At 38.6% G+C, this 25,502-nt stretch overlaps 1 long non-coding RNA gene across 1 annotated transcript in view; it reads left to right on the forward strand.

Moving 5' to 3' along the window:
• Positions 1-25,502, forward strand: part of LOC138761262 (uncharacterized) — a 161,261-nt gene that overhangs the window by 90,628 nt on the left and 45,131 nt on the right. Inside the window, exon 2 of the long non-coding RNA XR_011356220.1 lies at positions 4,112-4,192. This is a non-coding gene — a long non-coding RNA (uncharacterized lncRNA). The remainder of the gene's footprint in view (positions 1-4,111; positions 4,193-25,502) is intronic.

Consider the following 25,502-nt stretch of genomic DNA (forward strand, 5'->3'; position numbering starts at 1 on the left):
TGCAACCGTGTCTGCCTGTCCCGCATCGGACTTGTCAGCCACAAACGAGCCTGCAGCTGACGTGGACTTTTTACCCCCTCCATAAATCTTCGTCCGCGAAGCCAAGCCAAAGAGAAGAAGAGGTAAATGCTGCAGTTTAGGCATGTATATGGTATGAGGGTTGATTAGTACAATGTATATTGATACAGCCACACTGGTCCAGAAGATACACCAATAATGATGGCGTTACGAGCCCAGCAGCAATAGAAATTACCAAGACAAATGGTTACTTAAACAAAGGTTGCTTTTAATTTTCTTTAAACCTAAAAACAGAACCAAACTTTAACTTTTTACTATTAACTTAATCCCCTTCTAATTTTAAGCACACGTGTACGTAATGTGTATATGTTCAGGAAACTTCTTTCGTTCACAGTCTCACTCCGGCAAGTTCACTGGTATCAGGGAATTCTTGTACTGTGCACAGAATTTGACATTTATGAATTTTCACCAGGCTCTGGTGCTTAAATGGTTACCGCTCAGGAAGGCTCTCGTTGGTTTCAGAGAGAGAGATATTTGCTGCTTGTTGGGCACACACAAACTGATTCCCTCCCAATCAGTCACTTCAGTGTCTTGCCGAAGAAACTTGCTCCATCGTGGGTTTTCCAAGCGATGACCTCTTCTTCCAGGTCACCACAGAGTTCCGCTTGTTTCCCTTATTTCAGGGGAAACACTCCAGCCAGCCATTTCCTCTTGTAAGGACTACAAGGGTTTTGAACAGGCTGAATTCAGAACTCACAGCCCATCTTCAAAATGGGGTTTTCAACAAGCCTGCCAGATTGCCATGTTGCAGCCTTAAAAGCCACTGTCAAACTGCCTTCTCTCTCCCTCTAAGAAAAATCCTGTTTTATTTTCTTTCATCTCTCTGCTTGTAAAAACCAACTTCTCCCAAGGCTCTAAACCCAATCCTTGAAAGATCTTCTGCATTTGCACTTGCTTTTGAAATTCTTTCTAAAGCAGTTCCATTGTCTTTTGCAAAGCCACTGGTGCTTCCATGTGTAACTTCAGCAAAGCTCTTGCATTTTAAATGAGATGGGAAGTGGAAGTACCTGTTTGTGGTGATCTACACTACCCCCCACAATCTATCTCTTTTAAAAACATATTTATAAATAATATAATATGTAATATGGAATGGAGGACCATCGCCTTCCCAAGATCGTGTTATATGGCGAGCTCTCCACTGGCCACCGTGACAGAGGTGCACCAAAGAAAAGGTACAAGGACTGCCTAAAGAAATCTCTTGGTGCCTGCCACATTGACCACCGCCAGTGGGCTGATATCGCCTCAAACCGTGCATCTTGGCGCCTCACAGTTCGGCAGGCAGCAACCTCCTTTGAAGAAGACCGCAGAGCCCACCTCACTGACAAAAGACAAAGGAGGAAAAACCCAACACCCAACCCCAACCAACCAAATTTCCCCTGCAACTGCTGCAACCGTGTCTGCCTGTCCCGCATCGGACTTATCAGCCACAAACGAGCCTGCAGTTGACGTGGACATTTACCCCTCCATAAATCTTAATCTGCGAAGCCAAGCCAAAGAGAGAAAAGAAAGAAAATATGTAATATGACCCACGCCAATGGCAAGAAACAATAAGGATGAAGTTTAGATAAATATGCACAGTTTCAATGAGTGCAAGAAAAGTGATACTTCAGAAGTGTGAAACACAAAAGGCAACAGTTGCTGTGATTATAGTAAAAACATAGAAATGCTGGAGGAACTCAGCAGGTCTTACAGTGCTCAGTAGATAAAGATATAGAGTCCTCCATATAAAGGAAAATTTTCCTTTATTTGCCCCTGTGCTCCACAGTTTTAAATTTGCAATCATACAATACACATATAATTAAAGTGCACATTCCAGATGTTATTCAAGGTTATTTGTATAGATTGTAGTCTACAGTTGCTATTTTTCAACACGAGGACCAGAGTTGTGTCAACGAAAGTCAAAGTAGCCATTAAGAGGCTGTAAAACAAGAATAAAACAGCGAGACATTGCCCAAACCTCAGGATTACCAAAACCAGCAATTTGAAACATCAAGAAGAAAGAGTATACTGGTGAGGTCAGTAATCCCAAAGGGACTGGTATTCCATGAAAGACCTCCAGTGCTAATGACAGAGAATTCTCATTGTAATGAAGAAAAATCTCCAAATGTATGTCCAACAGTTCAGAAACACTCTTCAGGACTCAGGTGTGGATCTATCATTAGTATTTTTTTTCAACCGCAATGTGGGAAAAATCTCATAAAAATTTAACATAAATTAACATAATTACTCACCTTGTGGCCATTTACACTGCAGACTTTAAGTTCCTGTGCATGTTAATACCGGTGCTTTTAATGGAACAACTGACCAAGAGGTTAGTTTTGTGGTGCAATTTAGACTGCAGACTTTCCCCATAAATCGCGGAGCAAGAATTGACTAAAAATTCCTGCACTTTCCTTTTTAGACCGGCTACATAATGGCAAATTTCATTGATTGTTCTGTTACATGTCTGCAATTTAAAAACCATAAATAACAACTGCCCTCAGAAGACTTCATGAAAAGAAATTCTCTCTCTCTCTCTTCCGCACCCCCCCCCCCCCCCCACCCACTCCCACACCTGTTCTATACTCTAATCACTTCTGGGACCTTACCCCAGCTTCTTTCCCCTTGATATTGTTAACTTTCCTTCTTTTATCTTAGTCTTGATAAAGGGTCCTGTGGCCAAATGTTGACTGACCATTTCTACCCATGGATGCTGTCTGACCTGCTGAGATTCTCCAACAATTCTTTGCCTTCTCTCTCAATCCGAAATTTGCTTTCAAATACTGTGAAATTGCTCTCGTTTGTTTGACTACCACAGTTTATTTTGAAATATTTCTTTAAAATCCATATTGACCTAAGCTTTCCTGTAAGTTGGTTGCTAAAAATCCAAGAGAAAATACAGAAGAAGCTCCTCTGCCAAATGAATGGTGAAGACAGTGGAAAGTGCCACCATATGGAGTTTTTGAGAGGACCATATTATTGTCAGTCAGGTGAAATAGTGTATGAAGGGACCAGTTAATATGCAGGCAGTTCCAGCCAAAGAATGATGTGAAGAAACCAGTGTTTTTTAACATAAGAGGGTTTTGTGCACAAAAGCTGTGTTATCGCCTGCTCAAGTTTAAAAAAAAATTACATTTTATGCGGAGGATGGAAAAGGCAGATAGCTCAGTCTTTTTTGGTAGCTCAGAGCAGTGCACTGGCTTCCCAGGCCTAAAGGGGGCAGGATGTGTATCACGTTAGTGGCTGCCCTGTGATAACCCTTCTGCCTGACAGCCCTGCTGCCCGACAGCCCCTGCTCCACTGCCTGACTGCCCCTTCACTCCTCTGACTGAGCCCCGCTGCCTGACCGCCTCTTCACTCCGCTGACTGAGATCTGCTTCCCAACAACCCCGCCACCCTGCTCCCTTCCTCCTCCATTCCCTTCCCTTTCCATTCCTCTCTCTTCCATTTCCCCCTTCCTCTTGCCCCATCTCCCCCTATCAGCTCCACACTGACCCACTGCCCTACTCTATCCCGACAGCCCCATTGTCCTGCTGCACAGTTCATGGAATCTGCAAGGCCCCATTGAATGAAGTGGTTCCGCCGCCAGGAACCTGCAGAGTCCTGGCCATTCTGTCCAAGGTCCAAGGGGCGGAGTGAGGGAGTGAGCACAGCCTGACAGCTCCACCAGCTGCTTTGGGGCTGACAGCACAATGTCAATCATCTTACCTTCTTGCTTGGAGCTGCTTTCAGAGGCAATCCTTTTACGCAGGAGGTTGAGCGACTTCGCTCCATCTCTGACACTACCCACCTAGGTGGAGGGAACCTGGAGCTAGTTGGACCAGCCAGTCCACCTCTGGATTTCTATCCTGAATCTGCAATGAGTTAGTTCTGCTCATGATTGTGCATCACCATGAACCCGTGCAGCTGCTTTCAAGAACAGAAATAGTCTCTGTTCATTTAAAGATCTACAGCATTTCTGTATTTTCAGTTGTTCTACATTATATGTCTCCAAAACACAGCATGTGAGGAATAATTTCTAATGTTTGATTGTTGAATTATTATTTTGTTGCAGATGCACATTGGGTTCTGAAACTCTCATATTGAGTGTGCATATAATCCCAGAAGTTTATACACTTCTTGGCCTGATTGAAAAGTGAGTGCATAATGTTTCTTATACTTTTTTAAAAACTTTATTTATTCGTTCAAAAAACAAATAATATCTGACATATACAGCAATTAAACATGAACATTTTTTTATATATATAAAAAAAAGAAAAGATCCCCCCCCCCTTCAGCCAATTCTCCTAAGGAGAGCCATAAAAAAAAGAAAGAATATTAAAAAAAGTTCAATATACATATTAAAATCTAATCAATATAAATTGAGATGTAAATATTCCGAGTATAACAACTACTTATTAATAAAAAAATTATAATTATCATGTAAAACATACATAATTTTTTCCATTATTAAACAATATTTCATCTCATTATGCCATCTATTAATATCAATCATATTTGTATCTTTCCACGTACTAGCAATACATTTTTTCACTACGGATAAAGCTAAATGTACAAAAGCAAGCTGAAACTTATCTAATCCCAAGCCTTTCAGGGGTTGCAAACTACCCAATAAAAATATTGTTGGATCTAAAATTATTTTAATCTTATACAGATATTCTTCCAAAAAGAATGTAAATGTATACATGACCAAACAGCATGAAAAAAAGTTCCAACCGTATCACCACATCTAAAACACAAATCTGATTCATTAAAACCATATTTTTTAAATTTTTCAGGTGTCAAATATAATTGATGTAAAAAAATTGTAATTAATCATTGCATAACGTGCATTTATTGATCTAGTTATACTATCATAACAAATATCTAACCAATCCGCTTCAGAAAAAGTAAAACCAATATCTGCTTCCCATTTAACTTTAGATCTATCCCAACCCTTTTTATCCATACCATCCTGTAATGTTTGATACATAAATGAAATATAACCCTTCTCTGGTACCTTCATAAGAAAAGTCTCAAATTTAGTCATTTTAGGTAAAATCATATCTCTACCAAACATACATTTTACCAAAGATCGAATTTTGATAATAAAGAAATAAATAATTCTTATCGATACCAACATCTTCCCTCATCTGATTAAAAGATAAAAACTTACCCTCTTTAAAACAATCTCCCAAATTTTTCACACCTTTAAATCTCCAATCCAGTAAACTTTGATTATGTATTGAAAAAGAAATAAGTTGATTATTATACAATGGAGTCAAAGCCAATAATTTACCCCTTGAACCTATCATTTTATTTTTATTTATTCATAACTTCATTAAATGTTTTAGTGTAGGCACATTATATTGTTGTAACAAATTCATATTCCACTTAAACAAAAATTGATGTATTTCAAATTCAGAAATACTTGCCATCTCAATTTTAGACCAACTAGGAGGCCGTACCAAATCCATCAATGAACTAATAAATTTAAGTTGGGCTGCCTCATAATAATTTTGAAAATGTGGTGAACGTAATCCCCGTAACTCATATTTCCAAGTTAATTTATTCAAAACTACTCTCGAAAATTTACCCCTCCATAAAACTCCCTAACCATTTTATTTAAATCTCGAAAAAAAATTTTATTAAGTAAATACGGAATAGATTGAAACAAATATTGTATAAGCGGAAAGATATTAATCTTAATTGTATTTATCCTCCACATTAAATTAATAGGTAAATCTTTCCATTTAATCAAATCAGTTTTAATTTTTTTCATTAAAGGAGCATAATTTAATTTATATAAAGATTGATAATTAACATTCAAAATTATACCCAGATATTTAATTCGATCAGTCCACTTCAAATTAATAATATTCTTAAAAACTGAATAATCTCCTTCACTTACCAGTAAAATTTCACTTTTTTCCCAATTAACTTTATATCCAGAAAGACATCCATATTGTATTAAACATTCCTTCAAATGCTAAAGAGACTGTGCTGGATTTGTTAAATACACCAATACGTCATCAGCAAATAAATTAATTTTATATTCCTCACCTAAAACTTTCATACCTTGTATCTGTGTATTTTGTCTTATCAACTGTACTAAAGGTTCAATCACTAATGCAAACAAAGCTGGTGATAAAGGACAGTCTTGACGAGTTGATCGAGTTAACTTAAAAGATTCCGAAATCAAATCATTCGTCAATACTCTAGCTACCGGTTTACTATATAGAGCCCTAATCCAACCAATAAAAGAAGGACCAAACTTTAATTTCTCCAAAACTTTAAACAAAAAATTAAATTCAACTCTATCAAATGCTTTTCCTACATCTAAGGATGTCACCATCGGATGATCTGAAGATTGTTGAAATCTATTAATCAAACTAATCACTTGCAAAATATTATCTGAAGCATATCTATTCTTTATAAAACCTGTTTGATCAATATCTATCAACTTTGGTAAAAATTTAGCGAATCGATTCGCTAATACTTTAGCTATTATTTTATAATCTACATTTAACAACGAAATTGGTCTATATGAAGATACCTTCAAAAGATCTCTATCTATTTTAGGAATTACTGTAATTAAAGCACTAGAACAAGACTCAGGTAAATCATAATATTCTCCAACTTGACATAATACATCCCCACAGATTATAAAAAATTTTATAAAATTCAACCGAAAATCCATCATCACCGGGCGATTTACCATTTGGCTTTTCCAGCATAGCCATTTTAATTTCCGAATCAGTAAATGGTTCTTCTAACTCCTGAATATCTCCATCCTCTAATATCGGTAAATTCAACTGTGGTTAAAAAAAATTCAATCGATCCAGTTTCCTGTTTTCCTTCAGCTGTATATAACTTTTTATAAAATTCATCATTAATCTCACGAGGTTTATAAGTAATAAGAGAATTCCATCTAACAGCATTAATAGTCCTCGATATCTGTTCTTTATTTAATTGCCATGTCAATACCTTGTGTGCTTTCTCTCCCCATTTGTAATATGTTGTTTAGTCCTATTAATCACACATTCAAATTGATAAGATTGCAAGGTATTATATTTCAATTTCAACCTAGATAGTTCTATTTTCTGATCTTCTGTAACATCTTTCTGAAATTCCTTTTCTAACTCATCGATCTGTTTCTCTAATTCAAGACTCTGATTTAATCGATTCTTTTTTATTTTAGAAGTATAACTAATTATTTGTCCTCTCAAATAGCCTTTCATAGCCTCCCATAATACAAACTTACTTTGAACAGATTTAGAATTTTCTTTCAAAAAAAATTAATTTGTTTTTTCAAAAAGTCAATAAATTCCATATTTTTTAACAACATTGTATTAAATCTCCAATGATAAACTATTTGAATTTTATCAGAAGTTTCAGATGTAAAATATAACAGAGAATGATCTGAAATCACCCTACTTTTATATTCTGCTTGTTGTATTTTCCCTTGTAAATGTGCCGATACTAAAAAGAAGTCAATCCTTGAAAACGATTCATGTCTAAATGATGAAAAGGAAAAAACTTTCTCTGTCGGATTAAGATGTCTCCAAATATCTACTAAATTAAGATTTTTCATCAATGCTTGGACCTGAATTGCCATCTTGGATTTTTAAACTTTCTTTGGAGATTTATCTAATAAAGGTTCCAAAACACAATTAAAATCACCACCAACTAAAATATTATCATTAGCTTGACCCAAACATAAAAATGCATCCGAAATAAGTACTTCATCATCTGCATTTGGAGCATAAATATTAAGTAGAGTCCAAAATTCACTAAAACTCTTACAATTCAATTTAAGAATACATCCTGCCTTTTCCTCCATTGATTGTAATTCAAAAGATAAATTTTTATGTATCAAAATTGCTACACCTTTAGCTCTAGAATTAAATGAAGAAAAATATACATGCCCAACCCAATCCCTTTTTAATTTCACACTTTCCTTCACATTCAAATGTGTTTCTTGTAAAAAGACAATATCAATTTTCATTTTCTTAATATACGCCAAGATTCGCTTACGTTTAATCGGACTATTTAATTCTTGAACATTAAAAGTAGCAAACCTCAACTTCGACATATCTATTATTACTAAATACCAATAATCTTCTTTCTTTGGCTTGGCTTTGCGGACGAAGATTTATGGAGGGAGTAAATGTCCACGTCAGCTGCAGGCTCGTTTGTGGCTGACAAGTCCGATGCGGGACAGGCAGACACGGTGCAGCGGTTGCAGGGGAAAATTGGTTGGTTGGGGTTGGGTGTTGGGTTTTTCCTCCTTTGCCTTTTGTCAGTGAGGTGGGCTCTGCGGTCTTCTTCAAAGGAGGTTGCTGCCCGCCAAACTGTGAGGCGCCAAGATGCACGGTTTGAGGCGATATCAGCCCACTGGCGGTGGTCAATGTGGCAGGCACCAAGAGATTTCTTTAGGCAGTCCTTGTACCTTTTCTTTGGTGCACCTCTGTCACGGTGGCCAGTGGAGAGCTCGCCATATAACACGATCTTGGGAAGGCGATGGTCCTCCATTCTGGAGACATGACCCACCCAGCGCAGCTGGATCTTCAGCATATCTTCATATAAAAACTCAAATCGACGTATATAGGCCCACCAATAAAAAAAATCACAAATTAAAAACTAAGAAAAAAGTTTAAAAAAAAATAAAAAAAAAATAATTAAACCCCCCCCCAAAAAAAAACTACTGAAAGGTAGTAATCCCCTAAACCCACCAGTGGCTGATGACTAGTAAAGAGTGCAAATCTCCGCCTCCCCAGCATGTTTGTTATACTTGAATTCTTACAAGTTTTAAGACTGTGCATAAGCTCACAAAAGTTTGATATTCACATTTTACTGATGCCTTCTGGAGCATCAGTTCATCAGGAAAGGAATTTGAAGTGTATGGTTCATTCCTTGCATTACCTTCTTTGACCACTCTAATCGTGAAAAATGAAAGTAACATTCTTCCACTTCCATTCTTTCCCCTTTTTTTTGTTCCCTCCCCCACCTCCATTCCTCACCCATTCTCATCCACCCTCCTCTATGGTTCCATCACTCATCTCCCCACTGGATTCTTCTGCTCTCTTCCTCACAATTGCCCTACCCCTCCCTTCAGTTCCATTTCATCTCTCTCTCCACCACAATTATCACCTTTTCTTATCAGCTTCAATCAATGGCAGTATTTATCTTCTAATCATCCACTCCACCCCGTACATTCCATCTTCTTCCACCTAACCCCTCTTTTTTTGGCTTGCCTCTCTTTATCTTGGTCTGGCATCTGCCAGTCTACTGTCTCTGTCCATCATGCTTCACCTCCTCCTCGATCAATTCCACATGGGCCTCGGTCCCACCCCCTGTCCCCTGCCCCCCACCCATGTATCTTTTACACTAGCTTTCTTCTCCACATTCCCAATCTTGATGAACAGTTTGTCCAAATGCGGGCCATTATCTTTTTCCCACTGATTTTGCTGGAACTGCAGAGTTCCTCCTACACATTGTGTTTAGCTCATATTGTAACATGGAGTCTCCTGTGTGTGTCTCCAACAAACTCCTCTCTTTATGTGATGGCAAGTTTGTATATGGGATACTTTTGGTCATTTCAATATGGGGCGGTTTCACTCATTATGGCGTAATGTGGGACCACAGCTCAGAACTATATACAGTTGTCTTACTATCACAGACAACTATACAGGGAATGATGGTACAAAATATGTTTTGAGTAGAAAATATAAAACAGATCATATTACCCATTTGGAGATTGATGCTTTGAAATTACATTTGGGACTGAGTAAGAAATGTGAGCACTGAACATGGAAGAGCAAAATATTTCAGATTTATTGTCAGAGTATGTACATGACATCAGATACAACCCTGAGATTCCTTTCCTGCAGGCACAGAAGAATTATTTCTAATTGGTAGTTCAAAAAAATAAACTGTACACAGCGTAAATCATGTAAACCAATAAAAGAACTGTAAACCGATAACAAATGTAAACAAACAGTGCAATACAGAGAGAACAAAAAGAAAACCAATAAAGTGCACAAGTAAGAGTCTTTATACGAGTCCCTGATTGAGTTTGTTGTTGAGGAGTCTGATGGTAGAGGGTAGCAGCTCTTCCTGAACCAGGTGATGTGAGTCTTGTGGCACCGATACCTCTTGGCAGCAGCAAGAACAGAGCTTGTGCTGGGTGATGAGGGACTTTGATGATTGTTGCTGATCTCCGTTGGCAGCGTTCCCTGTAGATGTACTCAATAGTGGAGAGGATTTTACCTGTGATGTCCTGGGCTGTATCCACTACCTTTTGGAGGGCTTTATGCTCAGGGTACTGGTGTTTCCACAGGGGCATAGCCAGGTTCTGAAGTCGGGGGAGAGGGAACTCATGAAAAAAGTCTCACATGGCGAGCACTGTCTGGGGAGGAGGGGGGGTTGTGGTGGCGGATGCTTCTGTCCGGGGGGGGGTGGTGGTGATGGGCACTGCCCTTGACAATTACCCGCCCAAGTCCTTACATAAAAAACACAAACTACAGTAATTCTACTCCACATCCTCATATCCAGTTTGCTCTCAGCTTAGGCCGAAGCCAAAAACAACTTGGCAGCCTCCTAGACCAACTCTCATGAGAGGTTGGTGCAATTGACGCGATTTCACGTTGATACACCCCTACTTTCGCCCACAAGTTTCATCGACCTCCTTGCTTCTGTGTTCATTGACCCCCTCACCCAAGGGCACTTTGGAGACTTTGGAGACCCTTGGGTTAGGGTTGGATCAATGATCATTAGTCTGCAAGATTGACTCTGTTCTGAGTACTTCCAGCATTCATTGCAAGGTGTATTTCACTGCCTTCAGGTGACGTCACAGTTCGGCGTGGGTGCAGGCCCACTACAGAGGGAGGGAGGGGGGAGCGAGCGAAGGAGCTGGGCGCAGATCGGAAGGAGCAAATATGCAGTGCTGGGGAGGGGGGAGCAAAGGAGCTGGGCATGGATCGGAGCTTTGGAAGGAGTGATTATGCGGTGCGGGATAGGGGAGGGTGGAGTGAAGGAGCCAGGCGCGGATCAGAAGGATGTACAGAAAGATGTACAGTGCGGGAGGGCCAAATGCGCCACTTGTGAAAAATGCACTCTGGAGAGCAGTCGCTCTCCTTGCTCCTCTCCTAGCTACACCATTGTGTTTTCATTCCTGACTGATGCTGTTGGTCAGCACACTTTTGTCCACACTGTAGAAATTTGCCAGGGTTTCTTTTTTTTTAATTTTTTAAATTTTTCACACCATAAACCACATTAACCATGATACATACTTTTTCCTTTTCAAATATATACAGTGCCATTTTCTACCCCCCCACCTCCCTCCTCCCATCCCACCCTCCCTACCTCCCCCCTCCTGTCCATTTAAAGTACAAAATCTAGGATACATTAAACCAGTCAAACAATGTTGTCATTCAATAAAAATAAACAAGAAATTCCACTGAGTCAATTCTTTTAATTTCCTTCTCCTTTCGTTAATTTAGGTAGTGAATGTCCCCGGTAGGTTTTCGCTATTGTGTTTCATGTAAGGCTCCCATATTTGTTCAAATATTTCAATATTATTTCTTAAACTATATGTTATTTTTTCTAATGGAATACATTTATTCATTTCTATATACCATTGTTGTATTTTCAAATTATCTTCCGATTTCCAGGTTGACATAATACATTTTTTTGCTACAGCTAGAGCTATCTTAACAAATCTTTTTTGTGCATCCTCCAAATCAATTCCAAATTCTTTGTTTTTTATGTTACTTAGGAGGAAGATCTCTGGATTCTTTGGTATATTGTTTTCTGTAATCTTATTTAATATTTGGTTTAGATCTTCCCAAAATGTTTCTACTTTCTCACATGTCCAGATTGCATGAATTGTTGTTCCCATTTTTTTTACATCGAAAACATCTATCAGATACTGTTGGGTCCCATTTATTTAACTTTTGAGGTGTAATGTATAGCCTGTGTATCCAGTTATATTGTATCATACGTAACCTCGTATTTATTGTATTTCTCATCGTTCCAGAACATAACTTCTCCCATGTTTCCTTTTTTATCTTTATATTTAAATCTTATTCCCATTTTTGTTTAGTTTTACCATTTGTTTCCTCATTCTCCTTTTCTTGCAGTTTAATAAACATATTTGTTATAAATCTTTTGATTATCATTGTATCTGTAATCACATATTCAAAGTTACTTCCCTCTGGTAAACTCAGACTGCTTCCTAATTTGTCCTTCAAGTAGGATCTCAATTGGTAATATGCCAGCACTGTATCTTGAGTTATATTGTATTTATCTTTCATTTGTTCAAAGGATAATAATCTATTTCCTGAAAAACAATTTTCTATTCTTTTGATCCCTTTTTTCTCCCATTCTCTAAAGGAAAGGTTATCTATTGTAAAAGGGAGTAACTTGTTTTGCGTCAATATTAGTTTTGGTAATTGATAATTTGTTTTATTTCTTTCTACATGAATCTTCTTCCAAATATTGAGTAGATGATGTAATACTGGAGAACTTCTATATTGTACCAATTTTTCATCCCATTTATATAATATGTGTTCAGGTATCTTTTCCCCTATTTTATCTAATTCTAATCTAGTCCAATCTGGCTTTTCCCTTGTTTGATAAAAATCTGATGGGTATCTTAATTGTGCGGCTCTATAATAATTTTTAAAGTTTGGCAGTTGTAAGCCTCCTTGTTTATACCATTCTGTTAATTTATCTAGTGCTATCCTCGGTTTCCCCCATTTCCATAAAAATTTCCTTATTATTTTCTTTAACTCCTTGAAGAATTTCTCTGTCTGGTGTATTGGCAATGCCTGAAATATCCTTGGAAAAATGTTCATTTTAATACAGTTTATCCTTCCTATTAGTGTTAATGGTAAATCTTTCCAATGCTCTAAATCGTCCTGTAATTTTTTTATTAGTGGATAATAATTGAGTTTATATAGTTGGCCGAGGTTTTTATTTATTTGTATACCTAGGTATCTTATTGCTTGCACTTGCCATCTGAATGGTGATTCCTTCTTAAATTTTGAGAAATCCGCATTATTCATAGGCATTGCTTCACTTTTATTTATGTTAATCTTGTAACCTGACACTTCTCCATATTCCTTCAATTTCTTATATAATTCTTTTATTGATAGTTCTGGTTCTGTTAAGTATACTATAACATCATCCGCAAATAAACTGATTTTATATTCCTTGTCTTTTATTTTTATCCTTTTTATATTATTTTCTGTTCTTATCAATTCTGCTAGTGGTTCTATAGCTAACGCGAACAATAAAGGTGATAGTGGGCATCCCTGCCATGTTGACCTGCTTAAGTTAAATTGCTTTGATACATATCCATTTACTGTCACTTTCGCCAATGGTCCCTTATATAATGCTTTAATCAAATTAATATACTTCTCTGGTAAACTGAATTTTTGCAATACTTTGAATAAATAATTCCATTCTACTCTGTCAAAGGCCTTCTCTGCGTCTAAAGCAACTGCTACTGTTGGCGCTTTACTCCCTTCTACTGCATGAATTAAGTTAATAAATTTGCAAATATTGTCTGTTGTGCGTCTTTTTTTAATAAATCCAGTTTGGTCTAGAACTACCATTTTCGGTACATACTCTGCTGATCTGTTTGCTAATAGTTTAGCTATTATCTTATAATCTGTGTTAAGTAAAGATATTGGTCTATATGACTCTGGTGCGAGTGGATCTTTCCCTTGCTTTAGTATTACTGTAATTATTGCTGTTTTACATGAATCTGGTAAGCTTTGTGTTTTATCAATCTGGTTGATTACTTCCAGGAGGGGAGGAATTAATAAATCTTTAAATGTTTTATAGAATTCTATTGGGAATCCATCCTCTCCTGGTGTTTTATTATTTGGTAATTTTTTTATTATCTCTTGTATTTCTACTATTCCAAATGGTTCTGTTAATTTATTTTGTTCCTCTATTTGTAGTTTTGGTAGTTCAATTTTAGTTAGAAATTCATCTATTTTCCCTTCTTTCCCTTCGTTTTCAGTTTGGTATAATTGTTCATAGAATTCTCTAAAGTTTTCCTTGATCTCCTTTGGATTATATGTGATTTGTTTGTCTTTTTTCCTTGATGCCAATACCATTTTCTTAGCTTGCTCTGTCTTAAGCTGCCATGCTAGAATTTTGTGCGTTTTTTCCCCTAGTTCATAATATTTCTGTTTTGTCTTCATTATATTCTTCTCCACCTTATATGTTTGTAATGTTTCATATTTTATTTTTTTATCTGCCAATTCTCTTCTTTTAGTTGTATCTTCCTTCATTGCTAATTCTTTTTCTATATTTACTATTTCCCTTTCCAACTGCTCTGTTTCCTGATTATAGTCCTTCTTCATCTTGGTTACATAACTTATTATTTGCCCTCTAATGAACGCTTTCATTGCATCCCATAGTATAAACTTATCTTTCACTGACTCCGTGTTTATTTCAAAATACATTTTAATTTGTCTTTCAATGAATTCTCTAAAATCCTGCCTTTTGAGTAACATGGAGTTTAATCTCCATCTATACATTCTTGGAGGGATGTCCTCTAACTTTATTGTCAATATTAAGGGTGAATGGTCCGATAATATTCTAGCTTTATATTCTGTTTTTCTTACTCTATCTTGCATACGAGCTGATAACAAAAATAGGTCTATTCTTGAGTATGTTTTATGTCTAGCCGAGTAACATGAATATTCCTTTTCCTTTGGGTGTTGTTTCCTCCACATATCCAAAAGTTGCATTTCTTGCATCGATTTAATTATAAATTTGGTTACTTTGTTCTTTCTGTTAATTTTTTTCCCAGTTTTGTCCATATTTGAATCCAAATTCAGGTTGAAATCCCCTCCTATTAATATGTTCCCTTGCGTATGTGCTATCTTCAAAAAAATATCTTGCATAAACTTTTGATCTTCTTCATTAGGTGAATATACATTGAGTAGATCCCAAAACTCCGAATATATCTGACATTTTATCATTACATATCTCCCTGCTGGATCTATTATTTCCTCTTCTATTTTAATTGGCACATTTTTACTAATTAATATAGCTACCCCTCTTGCTTTTGAATTATACGACGCTGTTGTTACGTGTCCTACCCAATCTCTCTTTTATTTCTTGTGCTCCAATTCAGTAAATGTGTTTCTTGCACAAATGCTATATCAATTTTTTCTTTTTTCAGTAAATTTAGCAGTTTCTTCCTTTTAATTTGGTTATGTATTCCATTAATATTTAAAGTCATATAGTTCAGCGTAGCCATTTTATACTTTGTTTATCTTCCCTTTCCGTTTCTCCATCATTACCTTTCCTTCTTATCCATTTCTGCTTTCTTGTTTTGAACACTTTATAAGACAACATTTCTAAAACATCAAACATTTTCCCTATTCTCCTATTTAAAACTTCTTTAACCCCAATCTCCCCTCCCCCTCCTGAGTTGTCCTTTATCCCTTGTCGGACAACCACATCTCCCCTCTCCATTTGGATTTGCGAATTCACTCGCAAACATCAGCTGATTTTGCAGTGACCGTAACTCCTCCCCACCCAGCCCCCCCCAGAAAAGATTTCAATTTTCATATGTAACAAAGGTCACTCTTTTAATTACCTCCTTATTCCCTCTATTCCATTTCCCTCCCTTATTAATTCTTGTCTATACTCTATATATTTTCCTCTAAATACGGATACATTCATGTATGCACACTATTGTCTCCGCTCCATCCTCAACATCCATTGGAGCGCTCACACCCCTAACGTCGAGGTACTCGAGATGGCAGAGGTCGACAGCATCGAGTCCACGCTGCTGAAGATCCAGCTGCGCTGGATGGGTCACGTCTCCAGAATGGAGGACCATCGCCTTCCCAAGATCGTATTATATGGCGAGCTCTCCACTGGCCACCGTGACAGAGGTGCACCAAAGAAAAGGTACAAGGACTGCCTAAAGAAATCTCTTGGTGCCTGCCACATTGACCACCGCCAGTGGGCTGATAACGCCTCAAACCGTGCATCTTGGCGCCTCACAGTTTGGCGGGCAGCAGCCTCCTTTGAAGAAGACCGCAGAGCCCACCTCACTGACAAAAGGCAAAGGAGGAAAAACCCAACACCCAACCCCAACCAACCAATTTTCCCTTGCAACCGCTGCAATCGTGTCTGCCTGTCCCGCATCGGACTGGTCAGCCACAAACGAGCCTGCAGCTGACGTGGACTTTTTACCCCCTCCATAAATCTTCGTCCGCGAAGCCAAGCCAAAGAAAGACATGTCTTCATCTCTCTGCTTGTTTTGTAGTTGTTCTGCAAATTTTCTTGCTTCCTCTGGATCCGAGAATAGTCTGTTTTGTTGCCCTGGAATAACTATTTTAAGCACCACTGGGTACCTTAACATAAATTTATATCCTTTTTTCCATAAGATCGTTTTTGCTGTATTGATCTCCTTTCTCTTCTTCAGGAGTTCAAAATTTATGTCTGGATAGAAAAAAAATTTTTGACCTTTATATTCCAGTGGCTTTTTGTCCTCTCTTACTTTCTTCATTGCTTTCTCCAATACATTTTCTCTTGTTGTATATCTTAAGAATTTTACTAAAATGGATCTTGGTTTTTGCTGCGGTTGTGGTTTCAGGGCTAAAGTTGTATGTGCCCTTTCTATTTCCATTTCTTCCTGTAATTCTGGTCTTCCCAGGACCCTGGGGATCCAATCTTTTATAAATTCTCTCATATTCTTGCCTTCTTCATCTTCCTTCAGGCCCACTATCTTTATATTATTTCTTCTATTATAGTTTTCTATTATATCTATCTTCTGAGCTAACAGCTCCTGTGCTTCTTTAGCTTTTTTATTAGATTCTTCTAATTTATCTTTTAAGTCTTTTACTTCCATATCTACAAATGTTTCTCCTTTTTACATATTTTCCACTCTTTTTGCGAATTCTGATATGGCCATTTCCATTTTATTCATTCTTTCTTCTGCGTTCTTAATTCTTCTTTTTATCTCATCAAATTCTTGTAATTGCCATTCTTTCACTGATTCCATATATTCGTTAATATATTCTTGTAATTGCCATTCTTTCACTGATTCCATATATTCGTTAATATATATTTGTCAGAAGTACAAATTCTCACACGAGTCTCTTTAAAGTCGGTGACACGACAAGCTTTATTTACAAGTCTGCAGAGTTGGACTCAACTGGCTTCTCGCCAAGTCAAGCCCCGATACATACAGTGCATTGATTTTTATACCTTTTTTGCTTGTCCTTCCCCTCCTCTTTAACACTGTTTTAATTGGTTAGTTTGTGCAAAATCATTCTAAGTACACTTGCATTTGTAATTATCATGTTAGTCACGTACACCACAAACTCTATCACTGACTGCATGGTCTGCTGGACCATCGAAATCACTAGGCTGCGCAGACAGGGAATAAGACAGGGTAAAACAAGCAGGAGGAACAAAACACCCCCGATGACCCACAATAAGGTGCGCCACCAGGTTCCTCCAAACCATTTGTCCAACCAATTTAATTTTGCGAAAGGATGCCAGGTCTGGACTGGTACATGGGACAAAGTGCGAATATTATCAGCGATTTTGCGAACGGCTTGGCCATTTTCATCAATCTTTAAGCAGCAGTTAGTCAAATTAAGCTTTCCACATACACCCCCTTCTGTGGCCAGCAAATAGTCCAGGGCCAGATGGTTCTGATAGATGGCAGAGCTCATCTGACCCTGCTGGGATGCAAGCAATTGCACGGCTAGAGCCGTTTGGTTTGTAACAATCTCAAGGACCGCCTGCAAGCGAATAATGCGATTTAGCTTATAAATAGGAGTACGGTAACCCCAGGATCCATCTTGGGCTGGGGCTGGGGCTGGGGCTGGGGCTGGGGCTGGGGCTGGGGCTGGGGCTGTTTCTTATTATCAAATTAAAGCTTTATTGTTGGATAATTTTGGACATATGTTACTGTTAGCTTGACGATCTAAGTTTGAAATTTTACTTACTGAGGGTGGTAGGAGGAGATTTGTATGAGAGATGTCTGCTTTACTACAGAATAACATACCTATGATGGATATTCATAGATCGAGATTGAAATGGGGGAAAGATTTGGGTATACATCTTTATCAGGATGATTGGATGAATTGATGTAGGGATAGTACGACTACAATTGTAAATATATGGTATTGATTGGTTCATTATAATTTTATTCATCAATTATATTTAACTCTGGAAAAATTTAGGAAATATAGTTTTATTTCTTTGGATTTATGTTTCAGATGTCATGAGGATGTAGGTTCCTTTTTACATTCAACTTCGTCATGTGAGACAGTGAAACCCTTTTGGAATAAACTTGAGGAATTTCTAGAAGTTATTTTGAAAGTGAAATTTCTGTTAGATCTGGTGGTATTTTTGTTGGGTAATATTAAGAGGATTAGTTTAGAATTGAAATTAAATAGATTTCAAATTGCTCTTTCGAGATTGGCTTTAGCTGTGGCCAGAAAACATTTGGCAATTACTTGGAAAAATAAGACTGATTTGAGTATCCAGAGATGGCATATGGAGTTGAAGGCTTGTATTCCATTGGAAAAGATAATATATAATTTATGCAATAATTATCTTTTTTATTGCAAAACTTGGAGCCTGTATTTGTATTATATGGGGTTGAATTATTAAATCCCCTTCCCACACGTTAGTGGTGTTGCTCCAAACCATGGTAATTAACTGACAAATTTAGATGTTATGTGATCTCTTCTTTCTTCCTTTTTTTTCCTTTTCTTTGGGGGTAGGTTAGAGGGGGGTGGATTGGGGTGGGTGGGTTAGGGAAGGGGGTGGGGATTAGTTTAAAAAATATCATGTATGTATTTTGTCTTTTTAAAGTTTTATTCATTAATTGTATGTTTTAACATACGCATCATGATTCAATAAATAAAATGTTCAAAACAAAAAGAAAATAGGGTAAAACATTTGAATACATTTATTCTTCATACATTTGGTGATGGTATTCTAATCAACAAGGTTAATTTACACAAGCTCTCATATACAGTATGTGAGGAACTGAATGAGGTGCTTATATTGACAGAGTGTTTGTTGTAACCTGACCGAATTTTGGAACACTGGGCACAAAGTTCGGGCTATATTGCCCTATTTTTCTGGTTGCTGTGAATTTTCAAACTGATGTTGGTGGTTTGTGCTGTCATTGTCAGGAAATCACCATTGGATATCATATTAATGATAGCGTTGGAGTGTATGTAACAGATACTCTAACTTGTGGTCTTAGAAGAATCATCAACTGCTTATGAGGGGTTAGTGAAATAAAAAGGCACTTGGTTAAGGCTTTGTTTGAGGGGCAGGGTGGGATTATGCTGTGAAAGGTGGATGAGTGTACCATCTGCGGCTTGCGAACCAGAGGAGAGTGCGGCATGAGGGCAAATTGGGATGTGGAGAGGATATTTATTCATGGGGTTGTAGTTGCAGCTCTAGTGTCAGCCACACTACCATTGGCTGCCCTGATAATGGGCAACAACATCTCTTGCGTGGTTTGCTGTTCACTTCCTGATAGCTTCGGTCATCTCTAGTTCAGCATCATCCTGCTCTTCAAGTGGAAAGTGTGAGTGACGAGCCATGTATTTGGGTGCCATGGTTCACACGGTTGTCTCTCAGTAGGTGCAAGTTGTAATACACAGCAGTAGCAGTGTTGTATGAAGTACACTAAGCATGAGTCCTTAGTAAAAGAGATTTGGGGAGTTGAGTGGGTATGACAATATGAGGCCTCTGAAGATTGATCTAATCTTCCCATTGTGGGGGGTAGGGGTTGGTGGAATTTAACATAGAACAATACAGCACAGTACAGGCCTTTTGGCCTTGATGTTATACTGACCCATATAGTCCTTACTATTAAAAGTACTACATTTCTTGCCTGACTACCTCCAGGTGATAAAGGCTGGACTATTCGTCTGGAGGGCCGCTTAACCAGTCCTCACTGGGGAGTCAATTACCTCTCGGACTGCCCGAAGCTTTGGAGTCTGCTCTCCCCTATATAGTTCAATTTTTTGGCATTTCCACCTGCAAAATACAGCATACTTCTGCTTTAAGTAGTATCCTTCAGTAGCCCAGGCTGATGCTAACCTCATATAATACCTGGCCTATCATCATTGTCAACTGGACCAGCAGAAAATTTGATGAAGACTGAAGGTAATATGAGTGGACACAGGTTATCTTCGCACCATCATCTCAGCACTTTAGTGATTGTCAAATTTATCCCCAACTTGTTTCATTCTGAGCCCTGTTTAAGAAAGAAACCAGAGGATAGATGGATATTTATAAGGACTGAGTGGGCAGGTGAGGTCTGGGCCTGATGACCTACTCAACCAAAGAAAGTGCACACATAGTATGTTGCCTCTCATTTCTCAGTGTAGTGATCGCCACCTGGCCACTGTCTGGGCTGCCAGGCAGGAGGTCAATGGAAATGGCCTCTCCTAATTTACTGCGTCCGTAGTGACATCTTCTCGTCGGTGTCCCCTGTTTTCACTGAGTTTGCTACATCATGCCACGACTGAGTGTTCGACGGTGTAACTGGATGGGTAGGCTGGGCTTGTTAGCCTTGGTGGCAGCCAGCCTAAGAGAAGGAAAACTCATTTCAAACCTGGGTAGAAGGGGCTTGTTAGCCTCGTCGGACCATCCATCCTCTGAGAAGGACGCTCTGACCTACGTCCTGAGATCCTGGCTGTCACCGTCCCAGGGTGCTGGGCCGTGGCAGATGAACCCTGGGTGTAAAGGCTGGGGCCAGTACTGCACACACTGCACTCCACCTAAAACAAAATCCATTGCGCAGGCTTGATGGACATACCCATGTCTACAATCCTTCCTCAATCTTCGTTCGCGAAGCCAAGCCACGATAGGCCAGGAAGTAATCAGGAAATTCAGATTCACGTCTTTGTGGCTGTTTATAATAGCAGTCCACACTAGATTTCTTGAAATTCAATTTTGTTATTACAGTATAGCTTGCTCATTTTATGGACGACTGAGTTCTATTTATTTGTCTTCTTTATTGGCCATTGATGTGATCTTGCAGTTGACTACATTCCTGTGCCAAGATGTATCATTAATTTTTACTATGTTTAAGAATGAATTATTTTCTCTTAAATGCCATCACATTCTATACCCAAAACATTATTGAATAATACAGTGCATGAAAGGAAGTTGATTGCACTGTATGCTGATTATTTTATCATCTTCATGCTATCTGTATACAAGCTGTTGATTCACTAAACCATCATCTTTGTACTCCAACAATCACATAATCTTTCTTTTGCTCCATGTATGTAAATATAGGTCAAGTATCATAAAATTAAAATGGCATAAGCCATTTCCGAATGAGTACATTAATGTAACACATTAAACTGTGAGAGTAGTGTGTAATGATGTGGATATTTTAATTACAAGACCATAAGTCCATAAAATACAGGAACATTCACCCATCGAGTCTCTCCGCCATTGAAATTGTGGGTGAGATATTTTTTCCTCTCGACCCTATTCTATCCTCCTTCTCTCCATAAATTTTGATGCCCTTTTTACCAAAAAACCCATCAACCTTCCCTTTAAATCTCTCCAATGACTAGGCCTCCGCAGTCGCATGTACCAATGAATTCCACCGATTCACCACCCTCTGCCTGAAGAAATTTCTTCTTGTCTCTCTTCTAAGAGATGTCCTTTTATTCATAGGCTGTGCACCTCTGATGATAGACTCTTTCACTTCTGGATTGAAAAATGGAAGTCTCCAGATGCTGTGATTGGAATAAAAGCACAGTAAATCCTGGAGGAACTCAGCCGGTCTCACAGTGACCATAGGAGGTAAACATATATGACTGAAGTATTGGGCCCGAACCCATTGTCAAAGCATAAGCCAATAAGCAGGCAGGCGTCGCAGTAAAGAGTGAGAGAGAAAGGTGGAAAAGAGAGAGAGAGAGAGACAACAAGAGGAAAGGAGAAAAGAGATGAACATGGAAGGGGGGGGGGGGTTAACAGAAACCTGAGAAGTCTATGTTTAATGCCATCTGGTTGGAGGGTGCCCAGATGAAAGATGAGGTGTTGTTCCTCCAATTTGCCAGTGGTGTCTATGAAACCTAAACCACCCTCTTCCCAACACCTCTCCTCCTCCCCATTTTCATCCCCCCTGTCTTACTTTCCTCTGGTTCTGTCCCACTTTCTCTCTCTTCTCTTTCCCCTCTCTCTCCTTCCACAGATCCAAAATCAATTCTCATATTTCCTCTTACCATCTTTTGTTTGTTGGTGTGGACTACCACCTCCCCCCCCCCCCCCCCCCAATTCTTCCACCTTTCTCTCTCAGTCTTGAGACTCCCACCTGCTTTTAGCTTCTACCTTGAGGAAGGGCTCAGGTCCGAAACGTCAGTAATATATATCTTTAACTCCTTTGGACATTGCAAGACTGGCTGAGTTCTTCCAGCATTTACAGTGTTTCTTTTTGTCCTCTTCTGGAAACATCTTTTCCACATCCACTCTACCCAGGCTTTCAATATTGAATTGGTTTCAATGAACAAGCAACAATCGGGAGCATTAGTGGAGACATCACTTGTCCAGATGGCAGAGCTGCAGCCATTCATAACTGTCTCTTGCACTCGATTTCCATGAGTGATGACACAGGCTCCCTTCCAGTCACTCACAACCATCTCTAAACGTACATTCCCATCGCCACATCACCACCAGATCAACGTGCTGAGAATTCCCATCCAACAAAGCTATGGAGATGACATTACCATTGGGCTGCAGCCTTCAGCAAGAAGCCAATCAGACACAAAATATCATCTCCACACCACCACCCCAATCTCAATGACAAATGAAAAGAAATCAGATTATTCACTCTGGGTGAGGGGGGAGGGGTGGGGGAAGCTGAACTTGCCCAGTTTTGGTGGAAATTTCTCAGCATCCCATTCCACAAACTGATTCACTAACCTACTCAATGCTTGTGATCCAGTTTTAGACCAGGTAGACCTTGTATTTGCCATACATTTCACACTAAAGAAAGAGTTAATGCGATTGAATTATTCTGAAAGATACTTCATAATATTGTTATTTTTTTCACTTTCATCTTTGGCTTCCTTATAAACATTGCAGCCTGTGTTTGTGGAGCTTCACAAAAGCTGACAGTGAATGTAATCTGTGATGTTTTAAGCCTGGCCCTTGTTTGCTGCAGTCTTGTCTCCCTTTTAGAAAGTTAAATAACTCATGAGCAGAGTACAGCATTTTCCATCTGAATACATGTCTAAAAATGTCAATCTGAAGCAACTGAATATTATCGTTATAACCTCCCTCTCAGATATAAAAGTCATTCAGATGTAAATTGCAAAGCAAGTCAATACTGAAAGTGATCATTCACCATGTAAGGCTAACAGCTCAATTTAATTCAGACATCGCCCAGCACAATTAAACTAGGGGTGTCCTTTATGGATTGAAGGCTGCTAACTTTAGCCAGTCTGGCCTGTGTGTGATTGCTGTAATTGACTACGGTATTAACATTCCTTGAAGTGGCTGAGTGCATTGCATTCAACGGTTTCAAAGATGGGCTTGAAGGTGGCCTGCTGTCACCTTCTGTGGCAACTACGTTTGGACAATTCTGCCTAAGGAGCCCACTCGCTGCACCTGAATAATACATAGTTCAAAGCAATGTTGCAGTTTCTAAATATCTGAAACAAAGTAAAGAATAGTCGAGAGACTAGACAGATCAGATATCATCTGCAGTGAGGGAAATAAATTTTATTTTCATTTGATGACCTTTCATCAGAAAATTCAAACAAGGTCATTGGACTGAAGTGTTAGTCTTGCTTCTCTATATGATGGTAGAGTTTTGGTTCTGTAGAAAAGATAGGATGACAGTTAACATTAAGATTGGAGGCATTGTGGATAATGTGGAATGTTTTCAATGCTTACAGTGGGATCTGGACCAACTGGAAAAATGGGCCAGAATGTGGCAGATGGAATTTAATGCAGAGAAGTGTGAGATGTTGTATTTTGGAAGGACAAGCCAAGGTAGGACGGACACAGCAAATGATAGGGCACTGCTGAGTGCAGAGCAACAAAGGGATCTGGTAATTTAGATACATAATTCCCTGAAATTGAGGCCACGGGTAGACAGGGTTGTGAATAAAGCTTTTTGGCATCTTGGCCTTCAAAGTATTGAGTACAGGAGTTGGGATGTTATGGTGAGGTTGAACAAGACATTGGCGAGGTAAAATTTTAAGAATTGTGTGCAGTTCTGGTTGCCAAACTACAGGAAGGATATCAGTAAGATTGAGAAGATGTACTAGGATGTTTCCGGGTCTACGGGAAAGATTAAATGGGTTAGACTCTATTCTTTGGAGCATAGAAGAATGAGGGGAGATTTGATCGAGGTTTACAAAATTACGAGAGGTATAGACAGAGTAAAAAAAGTAGGCAGTTTCCACTTAGATTAAGAGAGATAAATACAAGAGACATACACTTAGGGTGAAAGGGTTAGAGGGAACTTTTTCACTCAGAGTGGTGGGAGTGTGGAAGCAGTTGCCATCTCACTTGATAAATGCAGACTCACTCTTAAGTTTTAAAAATAAACTGGATAGATACATGGATAGGAGGTCTGGAGGGTTATGGAATGGATGGAGGTCCGTGGGACTAGCGGAATGATGTTTTCAGCACAGACTAGAAAGGCTGAATTGCCTGCTTCCAGGTATGATGATTTTAGTTAATAAATTGCTACTGTTAGTTAAACAGTCAGGGAGTCTTTACTTAAAATTCTCCCTCAGGCTATTTGAGGAAAACGTCTGGGAAATAAAGTGGAAACAAATAGCACCTGACCTGACCTGTCTAGCCTCTCGAAAATTCTTTATTTCAGATAACAATGTTTTGCTTTTAGAAACTGCATCATTGCTTTGAACTATTTATTATTCAGGTGTAGTGAGTGGACTCCTCAGGTAGAATTGTCCAAGCCTGTTGCCTCAAGAAGGTGAAAGTGATAGGGGGGGGGGGGTTGGGGAGGAGGAGGATGTGATGATGATTATGAGGAAGAGGAAGTCGAGGATGAAGATAATGATGAAGAGGAGGAGGACGATTACATTGAGGATGAGGAGGAAGAGGATGACATCATCATCTTTTCGATCAACCCCCAATTTGTGTTGGAGGTGGATTTTCCCCTTTCACCCTTAACCCATGTTCTTTAGTTTTCATCTCACCTAACAGTAGAAAAATCATGCTCGCATTTACTCTATTTATACCCCTCATAATGTAGATATCTCTATTAACCCATTCTTCTGGACTCCAGAGATTGAAACCCTAGCCTGTTTAGCCTTTCCCTAAAACTCAGCTCTTTATGTCTTGACAACATCCTTGTAAATTGCTTTCTTTCAATCTTATTGATATCCTTCCTGCAGTTAGGTAATGAGCAGAAAATGGGCTACAAAATAACAGATGGAATTTAATGC

The sequence above is a fragment of the Narcine bancroftii genome, chromosome 4, assembly GCF_036971445.1.
Source record: "Narcine bancroftii isolate sNarBan1 chromosome 4, sNarBan1.hap1, whole genome shotgun sequence".
NCBI lineage: Eukaryota > Metazoa > Chordata > Chondrichthyes > Torpediniformes > Narcinidae > Narcine > Narcine bancroftii.